This window comes from Eurosta solidaginis, chromosome 4 (genome assembly GCF_040869045.1).
Source record: "Eurosta solidaginis isolate ZX-2024a chromosome 4, ASM4086904v1, whole genome shotgun sequence".
Lineage (NCBI taxonomy): Eukaryota > Metazoa > Arthropoda > Insecta > Diptera > Tephritidae > Eurosta > Eurosta solidaginis.
Genome location: NC_090322.1, coordinates 151430358 through 151447721, shown reverse-complemented (window position 1 = coordinate 151447721; position 17364 = coordinate 151430358). Strand labels below are relative to the sequence as shown.

Here is a 17364-nt window from a genome sequence, read left to right as displayed (position 1 = left end):
CTCACACAGGTATTGAGCGGGCACGGCGGCTTCAAGGAATATCTACATAGGCGTGGGATAGAGGAGGACCTTTTCTGTCACCACTGTACCTTCGATTTGGAAAGCCCAGAACATGTAATCTTTCACTGCCCTCGTTTTCACGGCGAAAGACTCTCTACACATAGATTTTGGAGAGGAGCTTTCCAATAGGAACTTAGTTCTCGGAATGTGCGGACAAATAGATTGTTGGACTGCTGTGACCAAGATGGACTTTATAGTTATGACGAAATTGATGCATGCGGAAAGGGGCGCAGAGAAATGCTAAATCGTCTTTTCCCCCTGTGACGTTATGCCCAATGGCGGTCCCACGGGTTGCGTACACGAACACTATTAACCTGGTTTAATTGGTGCACTCGAGGTTAGTACGCGTCCCCAAAGTTCAACAAAAAAAACCTAAGTTTGCCATCAATCCGTTTAAAAACGATGACCTTTCAGATTCCTTTTCAACTTTGATATTGTTAACAAAATCATATTTTTGCTCAGCAACTCTAGAAAGTTGCCAATGGATTATCCCATCCCAAAAATATCTTAACTATTAGCGGTTTGCTTCAAAATTAGTTTATTACCCGCTTTTTCTTAGCAATTCGTGCACCAGAATTTCATTACCTCTTTGTCCTTGGATATATGCTTTGGTGATTTTATTTGGGTAATAATTTTCAAATATGCTACGCTTTTTACTTAAGCAAGACTGCCAGTTTAAGCTGAAAAGCATTTGTTTGTCTTAACAAAACCAATTAGGCATTTCCTCACTTCAGTGGTATAAATGAAACATTTTCCAACCGAAAAATTTTGTCAAGATGCTCTGTCTGATTGCTATAATTTTGGTTTCCGTTACGCCTTTCACTCACTTTTTCAAGCATTCCATTTGCCACTTGCTATTTGTTATTTGTATTAAATAAATGAAATGTAAATCAAAATATTTGAAGAGAAATTGTTGCAAAACGCTTGACTTAAAAACAAATTGACATTTCAAGGGATTTAGCAAAAAAAAAATCCATTTGAAATAAGCTAAAAGATTCAGAGCGTAATGGATGTGCGTGTAAGGGAATGTGTTGTTTAATGAAGAGCAACTCTTTAAACTGTCCTTTTTGTTTTTCATGCTTTTGTTTGATAAAGCAAATTCCCTTAAGCGCATTTGTTTTAGGACTTAGGCAAAAAAAGGCAATTTTAAAGCGTTGGAATAAAGAAAAGAATTTCCGTCAGTCAGTCGTATTTCAAATGATAATCTTTTTGTGTGCCCTAAATGCTAAAACAACAATTATTGGAAACATATATTTGCAAAACTCTTGTTTAAAAGAAAGTAAATTTATGTAATCCCCGGAGCGAATTGGTTTTTAGAATTGTAAGCAGTCTCTAGATTTAGTCCTACTTTTTTGTTATAATTTTGCTTTTTCGCACAGAAGGCTTTTTCAACTCTCAACGAGACTCTTTTGTGCAAGTTTATAGCCGAATTTAGTCATACTTAATTGGCGGCTAATAGGACTTAAGGTTAGTAAATTTATTTGCTAAGTACTCTTTTGTATGTAGTCGATAAGTGTGCATCGCTCTGAATGGCATTTTACTAAGCTTCTTAGAAAATAAAATAATTAAAAACAAAATTTTCAAGTTAAATGGTTTTATTGAAAACAATACTTACATGAAGTAATAATAATACTAAAAGCTAGAAAATAATTAGATAGGACCTAGGTATTAGTCATCACACTCCTCATCAATTTAGGGCGTTGATCAGACAATTATATCGTTTTCTTTTCTGGCTAAAGTGTTACGCTTTTTATACGCCGCGCAATGGTTGTTTTTCTATTCTAAAAAACAGGCAACGCTTTTACGGGGTATTACGTTCTTTTGTGAAAATTGTTGCCTGCTCGCAACGCAAAAGCGTTACACTTTTACCCTGTATAATATGGCGGTGTGGCAGTGCAACTCTGTGTAACTCTCAATTCGCTCTTAAGTTCCACATATACTCTGTTAATATGAGTGAATAGGGTGAGTTGAAATGTTGTTTGTATGCATTAAAAATGTTGAAAATTTTCTGGGGTAGGAGTAACTCTATTAAGGCTTACCATTTACTTAGGCAACAATTTATTTCAGAAAAGAAAACGCCATTAAATAAAAGCGTTGCGCGCGTGAAATTTTTAACAATATAAGGCGTGGCATAACCTTATTAAAGTTCAGTTAGTCTTATATATCAGTAGAAATCTCACGCGTCCAACGCTTTTATTTAATTGTGTGATCAACGCCCTAGATTGATGAGGAGTGTGAAGACTAGTTCTAGCTTTTAGTATTATTATTACTTCATGGAAGTATTGTTTTCAATAAAACCGTTTAACTTAAAAATATTTTTAAAATTATTTTATTTTCAAGTTTTTAGCCTTTATTTAATTGCCCATTATTTCTCATTCTATTTAGTTCATTTAGTGACTCATTATTACTAGGACCCTTTCCTGATAATTTGTTACAATCCAAGTCCTCAATACATAATCCTACCGAAGACTTTACTCGACTCTGCGCCACGTATGCTTTCCCTCCTCCAACTCCAAAATTTTTTGATGTCACTTCTACCGGACTGAATGTAATATTTGTTCCAATATACATAGGTCGCTTTCTATTCATGTATGTATTATGTGTTCCAAATATGGACTAAATCGGACCACAAATACGTATTTTAAATATCTCGATCTTTGCGCCACCTAGCGGCGTTTTATCATGTGTCGCTTTCTATTCATGTATGCATAAGGTTTTCCAAATGTGAACCAAATCGGACGACAAATACGATTTTTTTAAATATTTCGATCCATGCCCCACCTATTGGAGTTTTTTTTCTTATTATTGCATTGTCATCGGGTTCTGAGCTATATTCCAAGTTTCAAGATTGTGGCTTTTCGGGAAGTTACTTAAATTTCAATTACAAAATTGGTGCCAGCCAGCCTGTCAAGTCAAGCTAAATAAAACCGTTTAATAAAAAAGGTGCCTAGCAACTTCTTTCTTTAAGTCGTTAAGGCTGGTTGGTTGCTGTGCCGCCCAGATACCAAAGATGCGACCCAAGTAGCGCACGGGGCGCCATTTTGATGCACATTTTCCAGCCAACTGATGCTGGTGTGGTTTGATTAGTCTGTACTACGTTCGAACCCCTTGAAGCGGAAAATGAACCTGGTGATATTTTTTGAAAGAGCATTTGGCTATTTCCTTAAGTGCCGAAAGTACATAACTACTCATAGTAGGAAACCTAGTGTGTGCTTAAGCTGGGAATTCACACAGCAGTCTTCCTTGCCGCAGTTCCTGCAAATAATGTTAAAAGCGATCGCCATCCTCTTAATATGCAGGCCAAGCGGCCAGTGGTCCGTGATTGTGGCAGTGATCATTTATTAGGTTTGCTTGACCTTTTTATTAGGTTCTATATTCTATTACTGTTCTGTACTTGCGGGTGTCCGAGGAGTTACAGTTGGAGGCTGTTTACTCACTTCATCTTCTATATATGTTTCGTTAAATTGATGTAAGTGGACGAAGCGTTTCGACGGCTTCTGCGGCCTCCAGTAGTACTCTATGTCCTTGCAAGTTTGCCATTCTCGTTGCCCTCGATAATTCTGTGACCAGGTTAAGGATTATGGGTTATATTTGCGTAGTTATCTACGTCTTGAATTGACCTCTTCCAACTGCTGGTGGCCTTAGACGAAGTGATGGGGGTAAATGCATACCTCGGGCCCTGCACCGAGTCCTTCGACGGAAGTCTGCACGCCCTCCCTATGCTCTGAAATTCAGCTTGGAATAGGAACTTATCAGAAATATTATTGGCGAATGAGCCTGTTTATGTTCATAACTACACTATTCATATTTTTCGTCGATAACGGCTTTGCAAGTTGTGCTGTCTTTCCTTGGTGAAGTGTTATGTATCTTTTTGTTTACTCTATTTCTTGATTATTGCATATCATCATGGTTAACTGGTGCTTAACCAAATCAACCAACCAAAAAGTCACAACATCTGTTTGGAGATAGAGCACCAAGGGAGGTCAAATTTTCCTCTACCTACCTCTATCAATTCAGTGAAGGTGATTACAAACCTATAGTACTTCGTAAAAATCGGTAACACTTCCTTAAAAATGAAATGAGTACCTCTTTTCAACAAATCGTTACTTTTTCTATAAAAAATCGACAACTGATCGGTGTCGATAAAAGTCCGTAAATTCAACGACAACTGTTTAAGTTACTTTCGAAACTTAGGCCAACTTGTATTATTCATTCACTTCTGAAAACAATTTTAAACTTATTCTGAGCTAAAATAAGAGATTGCATTTCTTTCAGGGAAGCTTAAAGTTTATGAAGAGAGTCAATCTCTACTTTAGTGACTCACGGTCATTTAAATCCGCATAATAACTCCAGTTCATCTTCTTTATCATCCACCAACTAACAAACCGGGTTATATCCCACATCATTATTGGTTTCTACGATAAACTACAACTCATCTCCCGCATTAGCATGGGATCCCTAGGCAATAACAACACAAATATAAGTATAGCCGGTAATCTCGTCAACCTCAAATTTCATTAGAAACCATAAAGTTAATTTTCCAATTTTTAAATATTCGACTAAATGAATTAGTATCCTAATTTGCTATTTAATCTTATTTATGGCCTCTACTTAAACTTGAGGTCAAATTACAATTTAATCATAACTTAACGCTGTTGGTCTAAGGCCAATCGTTTTACTAAAAAAACTTTAACATTTTATTAAACCTTTAAATGCAAATCATCTCGTCGCATAGCCATGACGTTTGTTTCAGTTTAAAACACTTTGATTACAAACCGATAACTCGCCTAAGCCCCGCCTATAGCAATCAGAGAACAGGTTGAAAGTAATTGGATAACAAACTCATAAATAAACAAATAAATGTAAGGTATAATAAGCTCCGAATAGATGTTAGACTGAGCTTCTCTTCCAATTCGCGTCGTGCACCTTCAAATTTTTCCTACAAATTGGGGAGATATGGCCTATTTGTTTAATGCTGACTCCGAAAGGCATCTGCAAGGCAATACGCTTGGAGTGCTTGCCAAACACTGCCGAGGGGTGACCACGCTTATAGACATTTTCTTCTAATTGAAAATTGAAAAAACTTGTTTACAAAATTTTGATGTTGCTTTTCCCGGGGCGTGAACCCAGCATCTTCGGTGTGGATTGCGGTGCACGCTATCATCACGCTAAGGCGGCTCATAAACCACCAACAATAATGCGATGAGTAATCGATAGCGGTGTTATCGATAACTAACAGTTAAACCATCGATAATTAATCGATAATTTTTCTCATTTTTCGTTTCCCATTTCCTCTGTTTCTCTTTCCTAGCCTTTCTTTTCTCTCACCATTCCCACACATTAGGGATACACTTTTCCCGCATATTACGCTTATACTTACATTCTGTATACCATCGTATAGCATTCCACTTCCAAACATATTGCTAACACTTACACTTGCAGTTATCCCTCGCTTGCATTCTGTAGCAAGTATGTTTACAAATCAAAATTTTCCATACAAAATTTAAATTTGTTATTTTTCTAAGAAATAATTTATTTAGAGTTTTTTTAACATTTCTCATCCTTTGTCTTGTAAATATTTAATAAAGTACACACAAGTACACGCCCTCACATGTCAACCCCTAATTATAACTTTATCTACGCTCATTCTCTTGTGACGCTCATTATGTATGAATCAGAATGTTAATAAATTATAAAACCGCAGACACGACAACGAGTATAACAATCATAAAGACACAGCTTGTATACAAACAATACCATTACACATACACATCAACCTAGTTTGCATATGTGAGTGTATTGTATGTGCATAAACTAAGTATAAAAAAAACACAACTTTAAGTGGCTGAGAGCCTTGTGTAAAGTGGCAATTGACAAAGCCAGTAATAAATTGGAAGAAAGCAGCCGCAGCTGGGATTTTCATATAAAGAGATGAATAAAATATTAAAGAAAGTAGTGAGAGATAGCAAAGTATACCAAGTTTTTAGGGAAACAAAAAGCACACAACTCAAACCAACAAAGATTGACCGTGAGACAGCAAGCATTAAGGTGGTGGCGGGATGTATACGTAACTTGCAAGTGAAGTTATGAGTAAACAAAGAATAACAAGTAAGGAAGGCTAAGTTCGGGTGTAACCGAACATTACGTACTCAGTTGAGAGCTATGGATACAAAATAAGGAAAATCACCATGTAGGAAAATGAACCTAAGGTAACCCTGGAATGTGGTTGTATGACATGTGTATCAAATGGAAGGTATTAAAGAGTATTTTAAGAGAGAGTAGGCCATAGTTCTATGGATGGACGCCATTTAGGGATTTCGCCATAAAGGTGGACCAGGGCTGACTCTAGAATTTGTTTGTACGATATGGGTATCAAATGAAAGGTGGTAATGAGTATTTTAAAAGGGAATTGGCTTTAGTTCTATAGGTGAACGCCTTTTCGAGAAATCGCCATAAGGGTGGACCAGGGGTGACTCTAGAATATGTTTGTACGACATGGGTATCAGATGAAAGGTGTTAATGAGTATTTTAAAAGAGAGTGATCCTTAGTTCCATGGGTGGACGCCTTTTCGAGATATCGCCATTAGGGTGGGCCAGGGGTGACTCTAGAATGTTTGTACGATATGGGTATCAAAAGAAAGGTGTTACTGAGCATTTTAAGAGGGAGTGGGCATTAGGTCTATAGGTGGACGCCTTTTCGAGATATCGCCATTAGGGTGGGCCAGGGGTGACTCGAGAATGTTTGTACGATATGGGTATCAAATGAAAGGTGTTACTGAGCATTTTAAGAGGAAGTGGGCATTAGGTCTGTAGGTGGACGCCTTTTCTAGATATCGCCATAAAGGTGGACCAAGGGTGACTCTAGAATGTTTGTACGTTATGTGTATCAAACGGAAGGTGTTACTGAGCATTTTAAGAGGGAGTGGGCATTAGGTCTATAGGTGGACGGCTTTTACGAGATATCGCCAATAGGGTGGGCCAGAGGTGACTCTAGAATGTGTTTGTACGATATGGATATCAAATTAAAGGTATTAATGAGGGTTTTAAAAGCGAGTGGCACTTAGATGTATATGTGAAGGTGTTTTCGCGATATCGAACAAGATATGTCGGGTACTGCTAATTTACTTATATATGCAATACCACGAACAATATTCCTGCCAAGATTCCAAGGGCTGTTGATTTCGCCTTGTAGAACTTTTTCATTTTCTTCTACTTAATATGGTAGGTGTCACACCCATTTTACAAAGTTTTTTCTAAAGTTATATTTTGCGTCAATAAACCAATCCAAATACCATGTTTCATCCCTTTTTTCGTATTTGGTATAGAATTATGGCATTTTTTTCATTTTTCGTAATTTTCGATATCGATAAAGTGGGCGTGGTTATAGTCGGATTTCGGCCATTTTTTATACCAAGATAAAGTGAGTTCAAGTAAGTACGTGGACTAAGTTTAGTAAAGATATATCGGTTTTTGCTCAAGTTATCGTGTTAACGGCCGAGCGGAGGGACAGACGGTGGACTGTGTATAAAACTGGGCGTGGCTTCCACCGATTTCACCCATTTTTACAGAAAACAGTTACCGTCATAGAATCTATGCCCCTACCAAATTTAGGAAGGATTGGTAAATTTTTGTTCGACTTATGGCATTAAAAGTATTCTAGACAAACTAAATTAAAATGGGCGGAGCCACGCCCGTTTTGAAATTTTCTTTTACTTTTGTATTTTGTTGCATCATATCATTACTGGAGTTGAATTTTTACTTAATTTACTTATATACAGTAAAGATATTAAATTTTTTGTTAAAATTTGACTTTTAAACAATTTTTTTTAAAAAGTGGGCGTGTTCTTCATCCGATTTTGCTAATTTTTCTTTAGCACATATATAGTAATAGTAGTAACGTTCCTGCCAAATTTCGTCATGTTATCTTCAACGACTGCCAAATTACAGCTTGCAAAACTTTAAAATTACCTTCTTGTAAAAGTGGGCGGTGCCACTCCCATTGTCCAAAATCTTACTAATTTTCTATTCTTCGTCATAACGCCAACACATCTACCAAGTTTCATGGCTTTATCCGCCTTTGGCCATGAATTATCGTATTTTTTCTGTTTTTCCAAATTTTCGATATCGAAAAAGTGACGGACAGACGGACGGACGGACGGACGGACATGGCTCAATTAAATTTTTTTTCGATACTGATGATTTTGATATTTGGAAGTCTATATCTATCTCGATTCCTTTATACAACCAACCGTTATCCAATCAAAGTTAATATACTCTGTGAGCTCTGCTCAACTAAGTATACAAACAGTCAACCGACCGTTAAAGTGTGCGGAAATTTTCAAGACAAATAAAAACAAGTAAGGAAGTCTAAGTGCGGGTGAAACCGAACATTACGCACCCTGCTGTACACTAGCAATAATACATATACATGTGGTTCTATTCTGAACTAATTTTTCTTCGAGTTATGACTCCGGAAACATAGAAACTTGCTTAGTCATAAATGGGGCGGTACCACACCCATATATTAAAATTTGAAGTTTTTCCTATTTATTGTTATAAATCCACTTGGAAAATGAAATACCATTGATATAAACCTGTTTTTCAAAAATATAAATTATTTTATTCGACCCTTTTAAAAATCTTTTATATAAAAGTGGGCGTGATCGTTAACTGATTTCGTTAATTTTTCCTCATGGCATTCCTTATAGTAAAGCCAACCTCCCTGCCGCATTTTGTTACGATAGGTTTAACGACTTTTGATTTATGTTTAATAATATTTGTAAAATTTATTTTATCACAAGTGGGCGGTGCCACGCCCATTTTAAAAATTGTTTTAAACTTTTTATCAAGAGTCTCAATATCAGTCCACACGTCAAATTTCAACATTCTAGGTGTTTTATTTACTAAATAATTAGGTTTTTTGTGTTTTCCAAAATGTTAGATATATAAAAAGTGGGCGTGTTTATCATCCAATTTCGGTCATTTTCAATGCCAATCTATTCTGGGTCCAGATAAGCTCGTGTACTGAATTTGGTGAAGATATCTAAATATTTACTCAAGTTATCGTGTTAATGGACAGACGGATGGACATGGCTCAATCTATTTTTTTCGGTATTGATGATTTTGATATATGGAAGTCTATATCTATCTCAATTCCTTTACACCTGTACAACCAACCGTTATCCAATCAAAGTTATAATACCCTGCGCACAAGTACATTTACATTGATATTATCGGACTAGACACCCGCGCCGTTAGTTCTGCTTACTTCAAACTGGATAAAAAGCGGTAAAGATGGGTTTGATGGTGAATGAGGACAAAACTAAATACCTGTTGTCATCGAGCAAAGAGTCAGCGCATGTGGGCCTTGGCAACCACGTTACTGTTGGCAGTCATAATTTCGAAATAGTAAAAGACTTCGTTTATTTGGGAACGAGCATCAACACTAGCAACAACATCAGCTTTGAAATACAGCGAAGAATCACTCTTGCCATTAAATGCTACTTCAGACTAGATAGGCAAATGAAAAGTAAAGCCCTCTCTCGGTAAACGAAAATCATACTCTACAAGTCACTTATCGTATCCGTCCTGCTATATGGGGCAGAAGCATGGGCCATGACAACAGCAGATAAAGCAGCTCTGGGAGTGTTCGAGAGAAAAGTTCTTAGATTTATGGACCTCCACGCGTTGGCGATGGCGAGCACCGAAGAAGATTTAACGATGAACTGTACGAGATATACGCAGACATTAACATAGTCCAACGAATTAAAATTCAGCGGCTGCGGTGGCTAGGCCATGTTTTGCGAATGAAAGATAACGCTCCGGCCAAGAAAGTGTTTCTATCGGAACCCGCCTATGAAAGCAGAGGTAGAGGCCGGCCCCCACTCCGTTGGAAGGATAAGGTAGAAAACGATTTAAACTCCATTGGTGTAACCAATTGGCGCCGGTTGGCAGAGAGAAGGAGCGACTGGCGCGCCTTGTTGGACGGTCATAACCGTTTAAACGGTTAAGCGCCAATTAAGTAAGTAAGTTAGTACAAGTACAGCTGGGTATAAAAATAACAAACAGACCGTTTAAGTGCACGGAAATTTTCATGACAAATAAAAATGATGCTGTAAAATAGTGAAAATATCAAAAAAAGCAACAAAATAAAAGAAAAGTGATACCCGCTGGGTGTATGCAGATGGTGAGAAAAGTGAATGTCATTTTCTTACATTCATTGCTTGTTGTGAAAAACAAATGAATTAAGGCAGTTAAAATACTCGTTTGACTTGTTTTTGTGTTCGTGTAATACAAAATCAAAAGGGAAACAGCGACAAACAAGTAAAGAAAAAATGTAAAAAAAAACAAGTAAGAACGGGACTGTCTTCGGCTGTGCCGAAGACTTCATACCTTTCATGAATGGGGCTGAACAATAATCTTATCCCGTTCGTAATCTCCGAATAATCGGATGTATAAGATAAGAAATATATAGTGAACAGATCTGCATACCTTAACGATTTTTAAGATAAATATAAAATAAAAAACAGGTAGGTACTTTGTGTGAGGATGCAAAGTTTCTGGTTTTTTGTGGCCTGCGTGTAAAAACTATGACTACGAATCACGTATTTCAAAAATATATGACGTAAGCGTAACTATTTGATGAAATTTGATGAATTTTGAAGCTTATAGCCGTAAAAAAGGGGTCAAAATGACAGTTTATATGAAGTATATAATATATATACCACCGATCTCTATGATTTTTTCAGACAACAATATATGCTATATACGTAAGCATTTTGTGAAATTTGAAGCTTCTAGCTGTTAAGACGGGGCAGAAATTGCGCAAAGTTTCTTATCTGAACAATCGGTTGTATGAGATATATACTCTGTATACCACCGATCTCAATGATTTTTTCAGACATCAATATATGCTATATACGTAAGCAATCGGTGAAATTTGAAGCTTATAGCTGTTAAAATGGGGTAGAAATTGCGAAAAGTTTCTTATCTGAACAATCGGTTGTATGAGATATATACAACCGATCTCTATGATTTTTTCAGACAACAATATATGCTATATACGTAAGTATTCGGTGAAATTTGAAGCTTCTAGCTGTTAAAATGGGGCTAAAATTTGCCAAAAAAATATATATATATATACTATATATATATACTATATATACCACCATATATATACTATATATACCACCGATCTTTATGATTTTTTCAGACAACAATATATGCTATATACGTAAGCATTCGTTGAAATTTGAAGCCTCTAGCTCTTAAAATAGGGCAGTAATTACGAAAAGTTCCTTATATGAACAATCGTTTGTATGGGATATATACTATATATACGACCGATCTCATCAATTTTTTCAGGCAACAATACGTGCAATATACGAAAGTATATGGTGAAGTTTGAAGCTTCAATCTGTTAAATTGGGAAAGATATTACAAAAATCCTCTTTTTCTGAAAAATCGGTTGTATGGAGGATATATGCTATAGTGGTCCGATCCGGTCGGTTCCGACAAATGTCTAATCGGACACCCAAATACACCCGCTCACCAAATTTTATCAAGATATCTCAAAAATTGAGGGACTAGTTTGCATACAAACAGACAGACGGACAGACGGACATGGCTAAATCAACTCAGCTCTTCAACCTGATTATTTCGGTATACTTAATGGTGGGTCTATCTATTTTCCTTTAAGGACTTACAATTTTCGGTTTCATGACGAAATTAATATACCATTTCATTTTCATGAAAGGTATAAAAATGGCCAAAAACCCTCTGTTCTGAATGAACGGTTGTATGGGATATATATTATATATAGCTCCGATCGAAATGATTTTTACAGGAAATCTTCTATGATATATTGGAATATATATCACCAAGTCTCACGTTTTTATATTGGAAACTAAGGGAGAAATGGCCAAAAATCTTTCTATCTGAACGATCGGTTGTATGGGATATATACTATATATAGCTCCGATCAAAGTGATTTTTTTTAGAAAGTCTTCTATGATATAGTAAAATATATATCACCGTGTTTCACGTTTATACTTTCTAAATTACGGCAGGAATGACCAAAATCGTCTTATCTGAAGGATAGGTTGTATGGGACATATATGCTATAGTGGTCCGATCCTAGCGGATCCGACAAATGTACAATACAAAAATACATCCTTGTGCCAAATTTCATTGAGATATCTCAACATTTGAGGGATTAGTTTGCGTTCAAACAGACAGACGGACCGACGAACATGGCAATATCAACTCAGTTCGTCACCCTGATCAATTCGGTATACTTAATGGTGAGTCTATCTTCTATATTTTTCAACGTTACAAACATCGGACCAAAGTTACTATACCATTTCATGTTCATGAAAGGTATACAAAATTAAAAAAACAAAAAACAAAAAAAAAATATATAAATAGCACAACGCACAAAAAGTGACGAAGAAAATGTAAGAATAAATATGGTAATATATTTGTCTAGTATAATAAAGAGAAGTGTTCATACCAAGGTTAGTAGCCAACGCAGAGCGCCAACAACATTGAATGTTGTAAATAGTGTTTTTATGTGTAAAATTTGATGCTTCTTAGCGCAAATGACGCTGCATTTGAGCGTGATTTATAGCGGTTTTTGCGTGATAATTAATTTTTATTTTTATGGATTTTTGCATAAAGCAGACAACACAGCGAATTAACTGAGTTAAAGTAAATACAAGCTAATTAAAAACTAATTAATCAATATAACACCAATTAAAAATACAGAAATAACATTTATAATGTTATTAAATAGTTTGCAGGCATTCAGCGCCATTAACAAAAAGGACTTTCAGAGTTAGCTATCTGTAGTAAACAAGAACAAGCCCAGAAAGAACTTAATAATCAAACAAGCCAAGGAATATTCAAAAGTGGTAAGCATAAACGTATAAATTATTTTCTTTCATACTACTTAGCGTAACCGTCACACTTTCTCACATGCTGAAAACACTCACAAGGCATATCAGTTCACTCCGCTGGTCGGCCATGATTTATGTTTTTTTTTTTTTAAGTTTTTGCGCAATGGTTCCAGGTTCGAATTCAAGTTCAAGGCCTTTAACAATAATTTAAATTTTCAGTCAAACAAACCAACGCTGTGTAGCTGAATGGTTAGCGCAGTGTCATAAGCAAGAAATGTGTAAGACATTGGGCATTCGAAAAACACGAACAACTGCATTGCTTCCTCAGTCCGATAGTATGGTAGAACGACTCAATAGAACCTTAGAGAAACACTTAAGGAAAGTAGAGGGCAAGTTCCTTGAAGAGTGGGATACACACATATCCGTATTCTTGATGGATGATGGATCGGTAGTGCATGAGACAACGAGCCAAACTCCCGCAAAGGTAATTTTTGGCAATGACCTTCGACTGCCAGCTGATTTGGAATAAATGCCGATGCGGAAAGAAATGCCGAAAAAGAGGAAGAAGAAATAAGGCAAATATACGACCTTGTAAGACAAAGAACAAATATTATGAGTGACAAGGTTAATTCGGAAGGTTTTCGGGAAGGAGATTGGGCGGTGTTATATAACCCACAACGCGAAAGAAATGTTTGTACCCGAAGTTTCAGCGTAACTGGGAAGGCCAACACAAAGTTGTAAATCGGATCAACGATGTAGTTTGCCGTATATAAACCATTGATTAACCACGAAACAAAACGAAAATGGTTCATTTGGAAAGGCTGGCAGCGTTTAAATCTGAAAATTTGTCTGATCGGATGTGTACACGCACATCAATCATCATTTACACACATACATAGAAGGCGAAGAAATTATCTCACATAGACATGTTACTCACGCACAAACACGCATATAACTAAATACCCTAGCAAGAGATACCAACAATTCTAGAAGGTGAAACGTCTAGACTTGAAGAGAAATATGCGTACGAGGCAACAGAGAGTATAAAAGCAGCGCAATATGAGTAATAACTAAGAAGTTTGATTAAAACATGATTGAAGTACGTGATATTGCATTATAATTGTACTACTCCCAAAGTAGTCCAAATAAATACGATTTTGCAATGCTGAATATTGTAATTATTTATTCGACAGTTCAGCGATTCGAATGTCAGCAGAAGGTGCATTATTACCAGAAATCCCAATTCGTAAAAATTGTAAGCGCAGTATGCCTAAAGCGTACTGATGATGAAGGCCTAGCAACCTTTGAAATTGATCTATGTGTGCAGCTATGACAGATGTCTGAACATTGCAAATTTAGAAATAATTTTTCAATTATAGAAAGATTAAATCAAAATAATTATCATAAAAATTATTGTTATAGGCCTTGAACTTCAACTCGTACTCGGCATCCTTTACCAATTGGCTAATAAAACAAAAACAACTGTTTTTGTGTAATTTAATATTAAAAGATTAATCTTCAAACAAAAGTAAATAAAAACATGTAAGAAGGCTAAGTTCGGTTGTAACCGAACATTACATACTCAGAAGAGAGCTTTGGAGACAAAATAAGGGAAAATCACCATGTAGGAAAATGAAAGGTAACCCTGGAATGTGTTTGTATGACATGGATATCGAATTGAAGGTATTAAAGAGTATTTTAAAAGGGAGTAGGCCGTAATTCTATAGGTGGACGATTTTTCGAGAAATCGTCATTAAGGTGGACCAGGGGTGTCTCTATAATGTGTTTTATGACAGGGGTATCAAATGAAAGGTGCTAATGAGTATTTTAAAAGGAGTAGCCCTAAGTTTTACATGTGAAGGCTTTTTCGAGATATCGACCAAAATATGGACCAGGGTGACCCAGAACATCATCTGTTGGGCACCGATAATTTATTTATATATGTAAGAACGCGAGCAGTATTCCTGCCATGATTCCAAGGGCTTTTGATTTCGCCCTGCAGACATTTTTCATTTTCTTCTACTTAATATGGTACCCATTTTTCAAAGTTTTTTCTAAAGTTTATTTTGCGTCAAAAAACCAATCCAATCGCAATGTTGCATCCCTTTTTTCGTAGTTGGAGAAATTATGGCAATTGTTTCATTTTTTGAAATTTTCGATATCGCAACAGTGGGCGTGTTCATAGTCGGATTTCGCCCATTTTTAATACCAATATAAAGTGAGTTCAGGTAAATATGTGAACTAGGTTTAGTAAAGATACATAGATTTTTGCTCAAATTATCGTGTTAACGTCCGAGCGAAGGGATAGACGGTCGACTGTATATAAAAACTGGGCGTGGCTTTAACCGATTTCGCCCATTTTCACAGAAAACAATTATCGTCATAGAAGATATGCCCTTCCCAAATTTCATGAGGATTGGTAAATTTTTGTTCGGCTTATGGCATTAAAAGTATTCTAGAAAAATTTTATGAAAAAGTGCGGAGCCACGCCTATTTTGAAATTTTCTTTTAGTTTTGTGTTTTCTTATACCATAACATTACTGGAGATGAATGTTGACATAATTTAATTATATACTGTCAAGATATTATTTGTTAAAATTTGACTTAAAATTTTTTTTTTTAAATGTGGGTGTGTTCCTCATCCGATTTTGCAAATGTTTATTTAACACACATATAGTAATAGGAGTAGCATTCCTGCCAAATTTCATCATGATATCTTCAAAGACCAAATTACAACTTGCAAAACTTTTAAATTAACTTCTTTTAAAAGTAGGCGGTGTCACACCCATTGTCCAAAATTTCACTAATTTTCTATTTTGCGTCATAAGGTCAACGCACCTACCAAGTTTCATCGCTTAATTCGCCTTTGATAGTGAATTATCGCACTTTTTCGGTTTTTCGAAATTTTCGATATCGAAAAAGTGGGCGTGGTTGTAGTCCTTATTTCGTTCATTTTAAATAGCGATCTGAGATGAGCGGCCAGAAACCTACATACCAAATTTTTTCAGGAGACCTCAAAATTTACTCAAGCTATCGTGTTTACGGACGGACGGACATGGCTAAATGAATTTCTTTTTTCACCCAGATCATTTTGATATATATGGTGCGGTCTATATCCATCTCGATTTGTTTATGCCGTTCCTGATTACCGTTATGCGGACAAAATTAATATACTCTGTGAGCTCTGCTCAACTAAATATAAAAAATGAAAAAAAAAAACACTGTGTTCGAATTTGTTTTTGCGAAAAAACGGCGAGAATATCAGAAACGGTTATACCTTGTAAAAGCCTTTATCATACTTTATCATGCCTGAAAATAATTTTTTTACCTACATTTAGTTAGTGAGCTTGCTTCGCCTCTTCTTTTCTTAAACCATTCTCTTCTAGTTTTTCTTGCATATTTCCTTTCTATTTGGTCTATACCTTATTCCATGTAATGCTCTCTCACTCTCATCCCAACTCCCACCCCCACTGCCACTTCCACTCCCACCCTAATCTCACTCCAATTCTAAATTCCACTCGCACCCCAAATCCCACCTCCAGTCCCACTTTCATTCGAAAATTCACTCTCCCTTCCTCTTTTCTTCCTGCCTCTCCCACCCTAACTTATATGCGTTTGGAATCTACAACCCAAATATTCCTAGTTAGCCCTTCGTTTGCGTTAGGAAAATTAACACATATGTAATTAAAATAACGAAATAACCCGCTCTAAATTTTCTATGTATATTTTTTGTATATGCTTTATGGCAGGGGGAAGCATGTTATTCTCGATCGCCCCACCATCGTCTTGCATGTCCCAGACGTCGGGCTATTATGCTTGCGTTTTGAGCGAGCTTATTTGCTGTGACCCCGAGGCATGCCAATCGCATCCCTAAAAAAAAACTTCATACCCAATACTCTCAATTTTCATTCTAGGCATACTACCCCCCTTCGACCGAAGATAGTTTTGGCCGTAAACTCGTAACCCACTTTTCCTTTATCCGCAATGGCTGTTGGTGTTGTTGCCGACTCCAAATTTTAAGTGAATCCTCCACGGATCTCGCCCCTCCCTTATATTTACCTCCATAATTATAGCAACATACGATATACCAATTTTTTAACGCTATCACCACCCTCTATAAATCGCAGTCACTGCTACACATACACAATTTCATGGAACTGTGTATGTGTTAACGCAAGTTCATGCAACAAAAAAAAAAAAAATTATGACAAAATCAAACAATTGTAGGGATCACGCTCTTCTAGAAGATCCCGAACGGATTCAGATCAAGTCCTTTGCTGCCCTACAAGACGTATTGGATCCGTGTTTTATCTCTGAGGAAGCGGTATATTCTGCTGTGGCGAATTCTCTCTCTCTCCCTTCAGACCCCTACCGCAGCGAATTTTATTCACCCAAACCTGCTTTATAA

General features: G+C 36.4%; 1 pseudogene; it reads left to right on the top strand.

Annotated features, from left to right (window-relative positions):
- Positions 1 to 17364, top strand: part of LOC137248708 (CCR4-NOT transcription complex subunit 4-like) — a 69236-nt pseudogene that overhangs the window by 37397 nt on the left and 14475 nt on the right.